We start from the raw sequence: 11,716 nt of genomic DNA, 5'->3' as shown, positions 1-11,716 counted from the left end.
TCCTCCTGAATTCAAGGCTGGTGCTCTATCCACTGCGCCACCTAGCTGCCCCATATATATCTTTAAAGGTATTTGAAATTGATATAACAACTATATTTAAAGTGTTGATAAATGGATCAGTGTGAAGCTAGAGGGAAGTTAATATTGCCATAACACTGAATGCCCCCTAGCAAATTAGGTGGACTCCCTGGAGGGAGTCCCTTAAGGGATGATATGGACAAGATTTGCAAAAGATGAGCAACTTCAGATAGGTTGTGATTTGCATCATAAGTAGGACCACCAAAGTGAATTAGATCATGAATCCTTTTGAATTTATGAGTGGAATGAAGAAAAATTTCAGGCATTATAGAAGCAGATTCACTCCTTGGACCATAAGGGACTCTAGGATTTGACATCTTCAGGGAGATAGATTTTTTTCCTTTTATTCCCATTTCCTTGATTTCAGGTCTTACCCACATTATTTCTTCCTTATCCTTCAGTTTGTTTGTGAGATACAGTTGTTATGAAAACCACCACCTGGTAGAATGTGAATAATGTAGACTTTTCATTTGGCAGGTTTCCCTGGGAGCTCAAGATAATGCTGGAATGAATTGTCTGGAGTCGGATGGGAGGGAGGGAAGAAGAGAGAGAGAGAGAGAGAGAAAGGGAATATTGTTCTAACCCTCGAAGGGGCACAGGCTCTTGAGGGCACAATCAGGAAGCCAACCTCTCCTCAGCATCACTATTTCTCTTACCTTTTGGCTGCCTGTGTTAATAAGCTTGCGGGAGGCCCCAGCTCCTGGTTGCCATAACAACTACAAGGAGCCAGCCGTTAGCGCCATTACGCAGGATGCTCGAGCCCAGCTGAGATGCAGTGAGGAGTGCAGACAGTGAAAGGAAGACAACCAGGATTTCACTGTCTTATCTGTAAGCATCCAAAACAGCCAGATGTAGATGCTGGCACAAAGAGGGAAAAGGAGAAAGGAGCAAGAGAAGAAAGGGTGGGAAAAGCCAGTGATTCGGGGGCTTCCGAAGCTTGCCTGGTGTGAAGCTGAGTTGGAGGATGGGCAGGACATCAGTTTGACTATGTGCAACAACAGCTGCACCTTCACTCAAGGATGCACTGACCCTGAAGGGGGAAGGATTTAGCACATAAGAAGCAAAGGCTTGAAGTCCCACTAGGTAAGTAAGTTTAAATTTTCTCTTTCTGGATGAAACCCTCTCTAGAATATGGTTATTATCTTGACTAGCGCCTTTGTACTGAGGAGCATTTTACCTTCCTGAAATCCTGCAGTTATTTCAAGGTATTGTTATTGTAATTCACTATGCTTCCCACAATGGCACGATGGCTGCGAGCATTGCCCCACACGAATGCGAGACAGGTGGATTTGTGGGAACACACACAGGAGTGCAAATAGAGGGACATGGCAGACCCCAGAGCCTCTGCATTCCATAGGATTAAAGCAGCAGGAGGCTCAGTTACCCAGACTTCTTCCTCATTAAGTGTTTTGTTTTTCCCTTGTAGTCAAAGAAAGAATTGCCCTGGGTGATCTAATGAAATATCAGGTGGAAAAGGTGTTGTCAAACAGGCCTTTGATTGCTTTCTCTGGCTACTGGGCTATGTCCTTCCCTATGATCTGAAGTAAGCAAAGCCATCCTCTGCGTCTGGAGACAAAATTGATGCACAAAAATATAGTAAATCTTTCTGACTCCAGCAGAGGGCACTAGAACACACGCATATATATATATGTGTGTAAACCCCAAGATGATCTATGGAGTTGTGCATATGCACACAGAGGCTATCAACAGAGATTTTTATTCATACAGAGGCTAGCGCTAGGATTTTTTATCAAAAAAAGAAAGAGAGAGAGATTTAAATTTATAATTTGCTGCATGCAGAGAGATAGCCCTAATGACCTTTGGAGAATACATCTAATTTGGGAAGTGGGGTTTGAAGACCCCAGATAAAAAGCCCGATTTAGACTAGAATTTATATCTTCTATTTTATATATTCATTTTCTTCTAAAATAAGATAAAAGGCCATCTTTTCAGAACCAGATGTCTTAAGATGTGCTCTGGTTGTATAATCTTATCATACTACAGTCATTTGGGATGAAATGTAGGTTTTTTGTTTTTTTCATGTAAATTTAGTGATGAGTCTATCTCTCAGATAGACTTTTATAGAGGGCAAAGCATAAGTATTTATATTTTCCTTAGCACTCAGAGGTTACAGTCATCTTGTGAGCTGGCAGGAATGCTAAGAGAGTTTAAGAATGGAGATGATGCAGCAGAGAAGGAAGGAACCATTTCCCTAGAAATGGGGGTAGGTAGGTATCACTCAGATGACCTGAATTCCATGGCAACGAAGGGGAAAGGTCAAGATTTACACTCCTGTAAATGAGAACCCAGGAATCCTGTGGGATTATAGATTATATTTCAATTAGTATAAACCCAAGTCAATGAGTAACAGGATTAGAAAGAAGAGGTGATAATAATACTTCTTAACATGTACAAGGTTTCTTTTTCCACTAAACTAAAAGTACATCACAAATAGAAAACCATGTAATCTAATTTTCTCAGAAGACTTTAAGAATAGATTAGAGAGCGATTCCTAGACAAGAGTGTAGATTCCATGATTTCTGGAAAACCCTTCCAACTTTTAGAAACTATGACTACTTCATGAAAGCTCAGTGTAATCCTGTGAGTTAAGTAGGAGGGAGAAACCATACAAGTGAGCAAATGAGAATGATCCTGCAGGTCAAAAACCTCCAAGAAATTAGGTCATGTCAAAAAGGAACAAAGACCTTAAGCAAGCAAAGTGAGAGTTTTAACCAAACCAGGCAATGTAACCCATAGTAGGCTACTATCTATTGTCATTGCATTAAACAAACATCAGTGAAAAGGCAAACAGGTTAGTAGGTTAGTTCATTACTTGGAATCCCCAATAAAAGACTTTTAATAACCTTACAGCCATGGAATCTGAGGCACTTTTCTAAGATAATGGTAAAGTTAGTATCAGGGTGGAGAAAATTTGGAAACTGCTAAGAGAATTTTTTCCCTGCTAACAGAATGAAATCAGATTTTGTCTTGCTGCTTCCACTATATTACTCATCTTTACTTTCCCAGGTACTGGCTTAACAATCCTCACTTTGTGTGGCTGTTTATATACTTGTAGCATTTAAAGAGACTTATAATAACCTCCACCCTGCCCTTTAGTCATTATCTTTTCTAAGCTTCACTCATGGGCATGCACATGCAGACACATACCTACACTATGTTTTTTCCTCCCTTAATCTGCTGAACCTCATAAGGCAGTGACTCCCTTCCCTACCACCCCACCCTGGGCTTCCCAACTCTTCTGTTTCACTATGCTATCTGCCTGGCACAGTGAACTACTGTTGCCATTACTATAGAAGTGAGCCTGATTCATCTCACCTATGCCTTAGCTTCCCTTAGCAGGAGAGAATTCAGGACAGGCTTTGTTTGTATAGTCAGAGTTGGCTTCTAGTGCTCAGAGGTGGAGTCAGTTCCTGCATGAGGTAGTGCTGATGGTGATATTTGGCTGCCCCGAAGGGAGACCTGGGATACACACATCAAACTCCACTTCCCTTTGGAACACTGCAGGCCCACCTCTACAAAGGGGGCCTGCCAAATGCTCATGAAGCCAACTTACAAGCAAGATCTGAGGAAAATTCTGATCCCTGCCCATTGTTCCCTAACCCTAGAGAGAAAAAAATTAACATAGGATTGCTATAGTCTAGAGCCTAATCTTTTTAATGAAATTTTCAGCATTTTTCAATTTCTAAAGTAAGTGGACTGCACTCATTTTTAAGAGACATGATTAGTAAGAAAAAAAGTTAGCATATTAAGATTATGAATCTGGGAATTATATTATTCTGTGTGCATGTTGTATTTTCTTATTATTATTATTAAAGCTTTTTATTTACCAGATATATGCATGAGTAATTTTTCAGCAAAATTGCAAAACCTTTTGTTCCAATTTTTCCCCTCCTTCCCCCCACCCTCTGCATTAGATGGTAGGTTGACCAATAATATGTTGTATTTTCCAAACCCCTCCAGTAGAATATAAGGTTTTAATCTATCTCCTGGCTTCCATTCTCTCAATCTCCAACAGCTTATTGAACATTTCAAACTATTTGTGCTATAGACATTTTAAACTTAACAAACCCAAAACTTTACTCATTCTTTTTTCCCCTGAACCTTCCTCTCTTCCTATTACTTCCCTATTACTACAAAGGGTATCACCATTCTCCCAGTAACTCAGGCTCTCACCTAGGGTGGCATTTTGGTAGGGACCCTTCCACATTCAATCCACTGATCACACTAGTTGATTCTGTCTTTGCAACATCTCTCATCTGACATTGCCATTATCCTCATTATCTCACACTTGAAGAGTGTTCTAGTAGCTTGCTGGTCAACCTCCCTGCATCAACTCCCTCCCCACTCTAGTCTACTCACCATTAAGCTGTCAGAGATCTTCCTAAAGTTCAGGTTTCTCCATGTTGCTTCCCTATTCAATAAACTCAAATGTTTTCCTATTGTCTCCAAGTTCAGATATAAAATCCTCTCTTTGGCTTATTTTCAAGCTTTTTATAACCTGGCCCCTCCCTACCTTTCCAGACATCTCATATCCTATTTCCCTCTTGGTATTCAGACACCAGCTTCCTTTCCGTTCTTGATCCAAGATGCTCCATATCCTAACTCCATGCATTTTCCCTAGATGATTCTCTCCCTCCTTATCTCTGCTTTCTTGACTTCTCTACAAGAAGCTTCTGAAATTGTTTCTAATTTCTCCTGTACCTATTTTTATGTGTATGTAATTATTCACATATTGTCTCCCTCTTTTAGACTATCAGCTCCTTTAGGGTAGGGATTAATTTTGTTTGCCTATGTTTTCTTTTGTTTCTTTGTACCCTCAGACCTTCACACGGTACCTGGCATATAATAGGAACTTAATAAATGTTTGTTGATCTTTGTTGGTTTTTTGGGGAAAAGTACTTTTTTTTTCCCCTTTGTCTTTCTATAGATAGTAGCACAACTATCATGATACCTTGCAAAATATATGTAATTGTTTATATTTCTATATTTCTATTTATATATGTCCATCAGAATGAAACATAATTTTAAAGCTGGAAGAGACCTCAGAGTTTATCTAGTTAAATCCTGATCTGGAGTTTTAATCCCTTAGCCAATATCAATGAGAAGTCACCAAATTCCTTTTGGAATGATGGGGGAGTTTACAAGCTCCCATAACAACCTAGTCTACATTTTGGACAGCTCTAATTGTTAAGTGGTTTTTCCTTATATAGAACTAAAATGTCTCTCTACAACTTCCACCCCATACTCCTAGTTCTCTCTGGAGCCAAGTAGAACAAATCAAATCTTTTTTTTACATGACGTTTCTGTAGTTACCTCCCAACTGTTATCATATCCCCAATGTCTTCTTTTCCCATAGGTAAACATTCTCAGTTTCTTCAAGCACTCCCTAATATGGCATGTCCCTTCATAAACTAGTCACCCTTTAGAAGTACTGCAGCTTATTTTTGAAAATAGAAAAAACCTTTAAATCAGTCAAACAATTAATAAGCATTTATTAAGCACTTCTTCTATTCCAGGCACTGTGCTTAGCACTGGCAACAAAAAGAAAAAAGAAGAAACAATTCCAGTCCTCAATAAGCTTACAGTTTAATGAGAGAGATAATATATACATATATGGATACATAGAGAGTATATCTAAAATGAATACATGGTAGTATTAAAGCAAACACTAAGAAAAAGGAACATCAGGAAAGATTTCATATAGAAAGTGGTACTTGCACTGAGTCTCAAAGGGGGAATTCTAAGGAGCTAAGATGAGGAGGGAGTGTATTCCAGGCAGGGTGGAGGTAGAGGGGGCAGTCACATTGTGAAGAAGAAGGCCTATATGCCTGGATTGTGTAGTATGAGTACGAAAATAATGTATTACAAAAATAGAAAAGTTTGGAAATTCCAAGCATCTCTCCCTACCAGTTGCTTTTCTACTCACATAAGTCCATATCTTCCCCCTGTCCTCAAAAACAATAAGAATATATATAAAATAAAAAAAAACCCCAAAACATCCAAAAAACTTTTCACTTGATCCATCCATCCATCCCTTCTAGCTATTGTCCTATATTTCTCCTCCTTTTTGTGGCTAACCTCCTCCTAAAACTATCTACAATAGATTTCTTCACTTTCTTTCCTCTCAGTCTCTTAACTCTTTGCAATCTGTCTCCTGATTCATCATTCAAATGAAATATCTCTTCCCAAAGTCACCAGTTATTTTGTAATCACAATATCTGATGGTCTTTTCTCCATCCTCATTCTTCATGATGGCTTTCCAGGTGTTAACATTAATAATCACCCTCTTCTTGATACTCTTCTCTCTAGGTTTTCATGATATTGTTCTTCACCTCCTTTATTTGATCCACACAAAAACAACAAGATGGTGCAATGGGCAAAATATTGAGTCTGGCATCAGGAAAATGTGAGTTAAAATTTGGTCTCAAACACTTACTGAGTTTGTGACACCAGGCAAGTCACTCTGTTTGCTTCAGTTTCCTCAACTATAAAATATGGATAATAATGGCACCCACCCAAATTTCATTCAACTAGTATTTTCAATATCATTCTGCCAAGATGATTATTTCTTTAGGTGAATTAAGTTTTATTTCAGATTCAGAATATTAATTATGTAATAGTTTAGTTTCTAATAAATTAAAGAAGGTTGCCTTCTTTCTTCTAACATATCCATTTAAAGTTTGTAAAAATCAGAGATGGGTACCTAATCTAGCATCCTATCTCTAGTTTTGGAAATTTAATGATTTATCTTTGAGTTTTTATCCTTTCTTCACTGTCACAGATGCTTAATGCAATCTGTCAGCCTTTCTTCTAGATATGTTTCACAGTCTTGATTTGATGGATAAATTCTTAGGGACTGAAGGGATATAGAAATGATTAAGATGGTTCCTTACCTTGAAAAATTGATCATCTCGTAAAATAGGTAAGGCTTGCCTAATTAATTGTGATACTAAGAAAAAAAAAAAAAAAAAAAAAAAAAAAGGAAAGTTTCCTAGGAAATATAAAGGAAGTGCTCTGAGAAAATGCAAGAAATAAGAATATAAAGAAAAGGGAAGATCCAGAAAAGGACATTTTTACTGATGACAATATACTAGATTTGATTTACCTGAGGACCTTATTTATAGATAAATCTATTTGTAATAACTTTTTAAAAAATAATTGCACCCACATCATAGGGTTGTTGTAGAGATTAAATGAGATATTTGTAAAGCACTTAGCAAAGTATTTGGCAGATGATAAGTGATATATAAATGTTTATTTCCTTTTTCCCTTCCCTTCATCCAGGTAATCTCCTCTAACATTAGGTGGCCCCAGGGCTCAGTCCTAGCCTTCTTATCTTTCTAGACTCTTTCACTTGATTATCTCATTAGTTTCCATGGATTAAATTATCTTCTCTATGCTGGATTCCAAGTTATAGTCAACCAGTTCTAATCTTTTTCCTGAACTTCAGTTTCACATCTCAATCAGTCAATGTGTATTAAGAATACCTTTCCAGCTGCCTTTTGGGCATCTTGATCTGAATGTCCTGTAGATATTTTAAACTCAAAGTGTCCAAAATTGAATTCATCTTTCCCCTGCCCCCCAATCTTTTCCTTTTCCTAACTTTCCTAATAATGTCAAGGATACCCACCATCCTTCATATCACAACCTAAGTGTCATTTTTGATTCCTTACTCTCTCTCACTTCCTCCTCCATTGACCCAAACCTAATCTGTTTCCAAAGCCCCATCAATTTTCCTTTCAGAACATCTATTGGAAATGTTCCTTCCTCTCCTAAAACACATATCTAATCATATTAGTAAATTCCACTGACTTTCTAAATCCAACATAAAACACATTGTTCTTTTAAAGTCCTTCATAAGCTATTCCCTTTTTAATTTTCCAGTCTTAAAAACTTACTTCCTTTTATTTATTTTACTATTCTACTATTCCTTGCTGTTTCTTGCACTAGACACTCAATTTCCCAACTGTGGTTATTTTTGCTGACTTTCAACTTCCTTCAAGTCTCATTTAATCCTGCCTTCTAAAAAAAAAAAAAAAAAAAAAATGCCTTTTCTGGTCCTCCTTTATCTTAAAGTCTTTGCTCTCTTGATTATCTCCAATTTATTCTTTTTGTACACATTTGAATATTTTTTTCTCCCATTAGTTCCTTGAAAGCAGAGGTTATTTTTTTACCTTTCTTTGAATTTCCAGGACTCCCATAGGCCTGGCACTTTGTAGATGCCCAATAAATGCTTCTTGACTTGACTTGAAATGTGGACTTTTATATTTTATTCCAAAGGTCATAGGGAGCCACTATAGCTGTAGTGATATGATGAAACTTAGCATAAGGAAAATCATTTTGGCAGTTGGGTAGAGGATAGATTGGAAAGGGAAGAGATTTGAAGCAAGAAGACTAATTGGAAGTCTATAGTAATAGGTGAGAAATAATGAGGACTTGTGTGATCTGGTGGCTATATGAGTACCATAAAGGTGTCAAAAGCAAGAGATGTTGTAGAGAAGGGAAGAGAATGTTAGAAGTTGTACTAATTATATTGCTATTGTTATTAATTATTAATATAAATAAAAATAATAGCCTCTATTTATTAATTTTTCATTTACAGAGCACTCATCAGTACAACCCTGACTTCCTTTATCTCCTCCAAGTCCCAACTAAAGTCTTCCTTTCCATAGGAAGACTTTCTCAATCCTTCTTAAATCTTGTGCCTTCCCTTTCTTGATTATTTCCCATTTATACTGTAAATTATTTGGCTTATTGTTTCCCTCATTAGGTTGAGAGCCCCTTGAGACTTTTTTGCCTTTCAATGTGTATCTCCAGAGTTTAGCACAGTGGCTAGCACATACTAGGTGCTTAATAAATAAATCTGAAAGATAAATTACATAAGAATTCTTATGTCTATTTTATAGATAAGAGACACTGATGCTTATGTTAAGTGATTCATTGGCAGAACCAGGACTTAAAGAATCCAAATACTCTAGGGTTTTTTTGACCTAAAGTATCATTAAAATAATGTATAGCCCAAAGAGATTCAGATACTTTTTTTCCTGACTATAAACTGGGGTCTCGCTTTACAAATTTTTGGTATGTTCAGGGTTCATTTATGGTATTTTTCTTACTTATTAAACATCTTCTAGGAAAGCTTAAACTCATCTCTGGAAAAACATTAAATGATCATTCTCTTTTGTTCTCTCAAATGTTATACAGGGACTTAATTTTTAAATCATACGGAACGCTTCTCTGGAGACCGTTCCTGCTATGAAAAGGGATATAAAAGCAAGCCAAACATCTTGAGAGAAATGGACTATGTATTGGGAAGTGATTGTTGTTTAGTAGTCCAGTGATATCCAGCTCTTTGTGGTCCCATGGACCACAGACACCAATATTGTCTATAAGGTTTTCTTAGCAAAAATACCAGAGTGATTGCCATTTCCTTCTTCAGTGGATTAAGGTGAATATGGATTGTGACTTGCCCTGTGTCATACAACTAGTAAGTATCTGAGAATAGATGCACTCTATCCACTGAGCCATCTACCTTTATCCCCAAGTAGTATTTTTTTTTAATATTAAAAAAAAAAATAACAGGCCAGAGAGTTGAAATTTTTGAGTGCCCAGTCCTTCGAGGATCTATTTTTTGAAATTTTTTCTTTTACTACTCCATGGGGAAAGACAAGAAATCTGGGGAAAAGGTGTCAGGGAAGATTTATGGATGATCAACAGTGGCTATCAATGCATTTAATTAAATTTTCTGACATGGGAATTGTGTCAAAAAAGTGTCTTTACTTGAAGTTTCCCATAGCTGTGATGGGAAGGGGAAGGAAGAGTGAGTATTGCAACTATTTCCCTGACCATTTTTCTGTATCTTTTCTGAGAAAAATGTTAAAACCCAAGGATCATGCCTTAAACCAAAACCAATCTGATTCTCAAATGACCACCAATAGTTCCTGGGCCAAATCCCATTTGGTCATTGTTTGGGAACTGATTGATTCAGATTGAATATAAGCAGCAATCATTTCTGCTTTGGCCAGAATTCCTGAGGGTCTTCCCCTCCCACATTTATTTCTTTAGTTAGGTTCTTCTTTTGGTGGGATGGAGGGGTTGGACTAGGTGAAAAAGGAAATTCTTTGCCTCAATTGCTACCTAATCTTAATCATTGAATGGACATAGCCTCAGTCAACTGAGACCTGTTGAAGACTTTAGCTTAAAAACGCTGAGGCCTCCCCTGCAACCAGAGCCATCTTCATTCATCTGGATTTACATCTGGTCACTGGACTCAGGAGGGGAAAATGAGCCAGGTGACCCTGACCAGCCCTCCCTCACTTAAATCCAACTCACTTGCATATCACTTCATCACCTCCCTGATGTCATGTTCCTCTTCCAGAATGAAGGACAAACAACAACAATCCTAATGAATAGTTACAAAATATAAAGAGACAGAAGACTAGTTATCATTGTTTTATCTTTTGCCTTGCTGTGTTATCTTAAGAAAGTTATTTGCTGTCAGTTTCTATAAAAGTGCTTTGAAGGATTATATAAATGCTAGTTATTAATTTTATTATTTTAATAAAAATTTTCATAAAAATACCTTACTCCCTACTATACAAGAAAATTATAGATTACATGAATATTAAAATAAAGGACATTTTTCCCCTTGGGAGAAAGAGAGAGGAGGGAAAGTACCTAAACTCTTCTCCCAGCAAGTGATCTGGGAAATAATCCAATCCACTAAAAATGATAAAAGTATGATCTGTAACAGTTTTAAAGCTCCTCTGGTTATGTGTATTATAATTGGTACTTTCTCAGAATTAGTATTAGACATTAGACAGATATACATTATATTCTAATGCAGCAATGTATCTGTGATTTCACTGATACAACATCCCTTCCCTCTGTGAACATCATCAGGCCTCACCTTTTCATTTTACAAGACTTTTGTCCATGGGATGCAGATAAAGACTGGATTTGTAATTTCATTGTTATAAGAAGCTCCTAAGTGAGGAAACTTCCTTTATCAATGTAGGTTAGTACCTTCTTGGTCACTCAAAGTCTTAGGCTTCTCTCCCCTTTGAATCCTTATTTCCTTACTTGACCATAGCTAGGCAAGAATAAGGGTCAGCTTTCTTTTTGCAAGGGCACTCTTACTGTAATTCCAAACATTCTAAAATAGGACAAAGGAAAAGAAAAAAAAAAAGATCAAAGCAGCATCAAACTAGGTTGAGCCCAAGAAAAGGGCTCAAAACTTAAAGGTTGATTACTTGGGCATACTACACCAGTAGACCACTTTTATCTGATCTTAAGGATCTCATAACAAGGCAAACATTATAGGTCTTCATAATAGTAAATTGAAGAGAAGAAGAAGAAGATGCTTGAGTTATTAAAATATGCTCTAGGTAAACAGCTAGGTACCATACTTTTCATATCATCTTCAATATCAATACATTTACATAATTCAGTTATATAGCAAGTGTATGCACAAATTTTCTCAAAAAAGACCTGGTTCTGACTTTTAAGGAAATACACTGGTTAAACTGATTGATATACAATTACAGAGAGAAAACCAAGATGGTGGGGAAGGATGAATGCCATTTTTTCCCTAGTTGATCTGCGGTATCCAATAATG

The 11,716-nt window shown here is 37.0% G+C and overlaps 1 protein-coding gene across 4 annotated transcripts in view; it reads left to right on the top strand.

The window, feature by feature from the left end:
• Window positions 1-698: 698 nt before the first annotated feature.
• MICAL3 (microtubule associated monooxygenase, calponin and LIM domain containing 3) overlaps window positions 699-11,716 on the top strand; it is a 243,831-nt gene continuing 232,813 nt past the window's right edge. The window contains exon 1 of one of the 4 annotated variants that reach the window (XM_074266838.1): window positions 699-1,161. The gene's annotated coding sequence lies outside the window, so the exon portion shown is untranslated. The remainder of the gene's footprint in view (window positions 1,162-11,716) is intronic. The other 3 variants (XM_074266836.1, XM_074266837.1, XM_074266839.1) reach the window with 3 other exon arrangements.

The sequence above is a fragment of the Sminthopsis crassicaudata genome, chromosome 5 (genome assembly GCF_048593235.1).
Source record: "Sminthopsis crassicaudata isolate SCR6 chromosome 5, ASM4859323v1, whole genome shotgun sequence".
Lineage (NCBI taxonomy): Eukaryota > Metazoa > Chordata > Mammalia > Dasyuromorphia > Dasyuridae > Sminthopsis > Sminthopsis crassicaudata.
Note: the sequence above shows the minus strand (reverse complement) of the source record. Positions and strands in the feature narration are given on the sequence as shown.